At 45.9% G+C, this 5,080-nt stretch overlaps 2 protein-coding genes and 1 long non-coding RNA gene across 4 annotated transcripts in view; 2 read left to right on the plus strand and 1 right to left on the minus strand.

Moving 5' to 3' along the window:
• The window catches only part of arl6ip1 (ARL6 interacting reticulophagy regulator 1), a 33,638-nt gene that overhangs the window by 26,043 nt on the left and 2,515 nt on the right, over positions 1-5,080 (plus strand). The window lies entirely within an intron of this gene.
• LOC112073041 (uncharacterized) overlaps positions 1-5,080 on the minus strand; it is a 16,806-nt gene that overhangs the window by 6,468 nt on the left and 5,258 nt on the right. The window lies entirely within an intron of this gene.
• On the plus strand, positions 1,565-4,055 carry LOC112073042 (uncharacterized). The gene is made up of 2 exons (XR_011476427.1): positions 1,565-1,739; positions 3,240-4,055. It is a non-coding gene; the product is annotated as an uncharacterized lncRNA (long non-coding RNA).

Genomic DNA, 5,080 nt, shown 5'->3' on the forward strand with positions numbered 1-5,080 from the left:
TAAGAGATGCTCGTTTTGCTACAGTATGCACAATGAAAACAGCCCTTTAAGCAGTATGCTGTTAGTTTGGTCCTCCTTGCTCAGGGAATGACAGTTGGTGACTGTCATATTACTGCCAGTTAAAGACCTCTGACTGGTCGGCTGCTCCCACCAAAACCGATATTATTGGGACACTCATGGCCACATGAATGTACAGTTGAAGTCGTGAGTTTACATACACTTAGGTTGGAGTTATTAAAAACTCTTTTTCAACCACTCCACAAATTTCTTGTTAACAAACTATAGTTTGGTTAGTCGGTTAGGACATCTACTTTGTGCATGACACAAGTAATTTTTCCAACAATTGTTAACAGACAGATTATTTCACTTATAATTCACTGTGTCACAATTCCAGGTGAGTCAGAAGGTCTACATACACTAATTGACTGTGCCTTTTAAACAGCTTGGAAAATTCCAATAATTGTCATGGCTTTAGAAGCTTCTGATAGGCTAATTGACATCATTTGAGTCAATTGGAGGTGTACCTGTGGATGTATTTCAAAGCCTATCTTTCAAACTCAGTGCCTCTTTGCTTGACATCTTGGGAAACTCAAAGAAATCAGCCAAGACCTCAGAAAAAAATTGTAGTCCTCCAAGTCTGGTTCATCTTTGGAGCAATTTCCATTTTGTGGGAAGCTTGTGGAAGGACCTGAAATGTTTGACCCAAGTTAAGCAATAAGGCAATGCTACCAAATACTAATTGAATGTATTTAAAGTTCTGACCCACTGGGAATGTGATGAAAGAAATAAAAGTTGAAATAAGTAATTCTCTCAACCATTATTCTGACATTTCACTTTTCTTAAAATAAAGTGGTGATCCTAAAACAAGGCATTTTTATTTAGGATTAAATGTCAGGAATTGTGAAAACTGAGTTTAAATGTATTTTGGCTAAGGTGTCATGTAAACTTCCGACTGTTTCCTTTGTTCCCAGTGAGTTTCCTGCTCCTGCTTCCTGGTCTGAACCAGCATGGCGTCATAAGCAAGTACGCTGGCATGGCCAAGAGAGAGATCAACAAACTGCTGAAACAGAAGGAAAGAGAACGAGTAGGAAGAACGAGGAGGAGAAGGGATCTGTGAGGATGAGAAGACGAGAGGAAGAAGAAAATGAGAGGAAGGAGAAACCCGTAGATCAAACATTAAAAAAGAAAAGAGCTTCAACTAAGTACTTCTGTACTTCCTCAGTCTGCTCGACCAAAACTCTACACATGCCCTCTCCCCCCTTGACCTGTCACCTAACCAACCAATCACCTGGCGGGATTTGTTTTTCAACAGGAAGTGTTTTTCCACCTATCCTCCCACGCATGCAGTCAGTCGCCACGTCGGTCAAGGCTTTAGTTCACGAGATAGACCCACTGAAACATTACAACGCACAATATGAACCCCCCCCCCCCCACATGGAGGTGGCCCCTCGCTGTGTCTGTCTCTAGATCCTATATGAAGGTTGTTTAAGATGCCAGTCACTTATTTATTGCTTTTGAAGCCGAGGAAAGACTACTTGAACAGAAACCTCTTAGCAATATTATTATTATTATTATTATCCAACACCCCACACATATAATACCCTCACAATACATATTATAAGAGGTGAGGCTGGTTAGTGTAATGGACATACTGATGGTAGGCGTGCAGTATTGTTTCAGGAGGCTGGTTAGTGTAATGGACATACTGATGGTAGGTCGTGTCAGTATTGTTTCAGGAGGCTGGGACACCGCTGTTTGTGTGTTGCTGCCATCGTTCCTTTACCTTTCAGATTCCTGCTTCTGTCTGTCTTTTAAGATTGCCACTGAACCGTAGCAGAAACTGGAGTTTAGAGTAGAGAGAAGCAACCTAGGTGATGTCCCACGTGGCACCCTATTCCCTATGTAGTGCACTACCCCTATAGGCCCTGGTCCAGAGTAGTGCACTATCTAGGGAATAGGGTGCTATTTAAGACGCCGCCCTGGTGTGAGCTGACACTGGTTCAGAGGCACAGACCTAGGATCAGCGTTACCTGCCCCCTACCCTGACCTTACTGTCTAGTCCAGGTGATCTTTATCCTACTAGTCCCACTGCTGTAACGCTGCTAGCTGGACCTGCTAGAGTCCTTTATCTGTCCCTCTATCCCTGTCTCACGACAGTCTAAACCCAGCTCACGTTACCTATTAGTGGGTGAACAATCCAACGCTTGATGAAATCTACTAATAACGCTGTTAGCTGGACCTGCTAGAGTCCTTTATCTGTCCCTCTATCCCTCTCTATCTGTTGGGGGCCTGTGATTGTAAATACACCAATCCTCTTCCTATCTTTATCTCTCTGTCTGTCTGTGTTATATTCTTTACCTACTATCTCGCTGTTCCTCTCCTCCATTTCATTCTGCTGTTTTGAGTTCTCTACAAACAATGAATAAAGTCTGATTTAAATGAACATGAATGGAGGCTCGCTTATTGACCTGCTTTGTAGTTTACCCCTCGGGGGGTTGATGACGTTTAGAGAGGAGGGGTGTTGACTTTAGGGAGAGAGGGAGGGGTTGTGAATGTTGTTGACGTTAGGGAGAGGGGAGGGGTGTTGACGTTAGGGAGGAGAGGGCGGGGTGTTGATGTTGTTGAAGTTAGGGAGGGAGGGAGGGGTGTTTGAATGTGTTGACGTTTAGGGAGGGGAGGGAGGGGTGTTGAATGTTGTTGACTTTAGGGGGAGGAGAGGAGGGGTGTGAATGTTGTTGACGTTAGGGAGTGAGGAGGGAGGGGTGTTGAATGTTGTTGACGTTAGGGGAGGAGAGGGAGGGGGTGTTGAATGTTGTTAGTTAGGGGAGAGAGGAGGGGTGTTGAATGTTTGTTGACGTTAGGGAGGAGAGGGAGGGTGTTGAATGTTGTTGACGTTAGGGGAGGAGAGGGAGGGTGTTTGATACTGGACATAGCACTGACTGGTTCCCCCCCCCCCCCCAGGAACCAACCCTCCATGTTAAATGTCCCTGTCAGAGGGAGACGTGGTTAGAAAGATGTTCTGCCTCCTGACACTGGACATACTTTTCCAACTCCCACAAGACGCTGTGTCTGTCTCTAGATCCTATATGAAGGTGTTTAAGATGCCAGTCACTTATTATTGCTTTTGAAGTCCGAGGAAAGACTACTGAACAGAAACCTCTAGCAATATTATTATTATTATTATTATCCAACACCCCACACATATAATACCATCACAATACAATATATAATGAGGTGAGGCTGGTTAGTGTAATGGACATACTGATGGTAGGTCGTGTCAGTATTGTTTCAGGAGGCTGGTTAGTGTAATGGACATACTGATGGTAGGTCGTGTCAGTATTGTTTCAGGAGGCTGGGACACCGCTGTTGTTGTTGTTGCTGCCATCGTTCCTTTACCTTTCAGATTCCTGCTTCTGTCTGTCTTTTAAGATTGCACTGAAACCGTAGCAGAAACTGGAGTTTAGAGTAGAGAAGCAGACCTAGGTGATGTCCCACGTGGCACCCTATTCCCTATGTAGTGCACTACCCCTATAGGCCCTGGTCAAGAGTAGTGCACTATCTAGGGAATAGGGTGCTATTTAAGACGCCGCCCTGGTGTGAGCTGACACTGGTTCAGAGGCACAGACCTAGGATCAGCGTAACCTGCCCCCTACCCTGACCTTACTGTCTAGTCCAGGTGATCTTTATCCTACTAGTCCCACTGCTGTAACGCTGCTAGCTGGACCTGCTAGAGTCCTTTATCTGTCCCTCTATCCCTGTCTCACGACAGTCTAAACCCAGCTCACGTTACCTATTAGTGGATGAACAATCCAACGCTTGATGAAATCTACTAATAACGCTGTTAGCTGGACCTGCTYGAGTCCTTTATCTGTCCCTCTATCCCTSTCTKTCTGGTTGGGGGGCCTGTGATTGTAAATACACCAATCCTCTTCCTATCTTTATCTCTCTGTCTTGTCTGTGTTATATTCTTTACCTACTATCTCGCTGTTCCTCTCCTCCATTTCATCTGCTGTTTTGAGTTCTCTACAAACAATGAATAAAGTCTGATTTAAATGAACATGAATGGAGGCTCGCTTATTGATCCTGCTTTGTAGTTTACCCCTCGGGGGGGTTGATGACGTTAGAGAGGGAGGGGTGTTGACTTTAGGGGAGGAGAGGGAGGGGTGTTGAATGTTGTTGACGTTAGGGGAGGAGAGGGAGGGGTGTTGACGTTAGGGGAGGAGAGGGAGGGGTAGCCAACAAGTCTGTTGAATGTCTCTACGTGTAGGGGAGGAGGGAGGGTGTTGTGAATTGTTGTTGACTTTGGGGAGGAGAGGGAGTTCGGCTGTTGAAGTGTTGTTGACGTTAGGGGGTAGTTAGGGAGGGGTGTTGAATGTTGTTGACGTTAGGGGAGGAGAGGAGTGTGGGTGTTGAGTTGTTGACGTTAGGGGAGGGAGGGAGGGGTGTTGAATGTTGTTGACTTAGGGAGGAGAGGGAGGGTGTTGATTTGTTGACGTTTAGGAGGAGGGAGGGAGGTGTTGATACTGTACATAGCACTGACTGGGTTCCCCCCCCCCCCCAGGACCAACCCTCCATGTTAAATGTCCTGTCAGAGGGAGACGTGGTTAGAAAGATGTTCTGCTCCTGACACTGGACATACTTTTCACTCACAAGCACACACACACCCCTTCAGTCTCATATGCACACATTCTCTCCTCACACACACTGTTCCCAGTAATTCTTTATTTTATTAAGTGAAAAGCCCCCTCCAGTACAGTGCTTTAACACTCAGCCCAGATCTGCCGGTACAGTGTTCTTCAGGAGCAGGTGTATTAGTCTGTCTGAAGTAGTGTTCTAGCTAGATGGAGTTAGTGGACTGGTTTTGGTAGTATTTCACTGTTGTTGGACTAAACTGCCACTCAGTTGGTCAGAGTTGGTTTTGTGTGTTGTGTGGTACGTACAGTTGATTGGTGTGTTTAGTAGAGTCGGAGGGAACAGCAGTCCGTCTCCCCAGCGTCGGTTGCCCACAGAACTCTCTCTCCAGACTGTCTCCTGGTTACCTGGGCCTGCTGGACTCCTGGCCTCACCTGAAACACACACA

This window comes from Salvelinus sp. IW2-2015, unplaced genomic scaffold, assembly GCF_002910315.2.
Source record: "Salvelinus sp. IW2-2015 unplaced genomic scaffold, ASM291031v2 Un_scaffold2131, whole genome shotgun sequence".
Lineage (NCBI taxonomy): Eukaryota > Metazoa > Chordata > Actinopteri > Salmoniformes > Salmonidae > Salvelinus > Salvelinus sp. IW2-2015.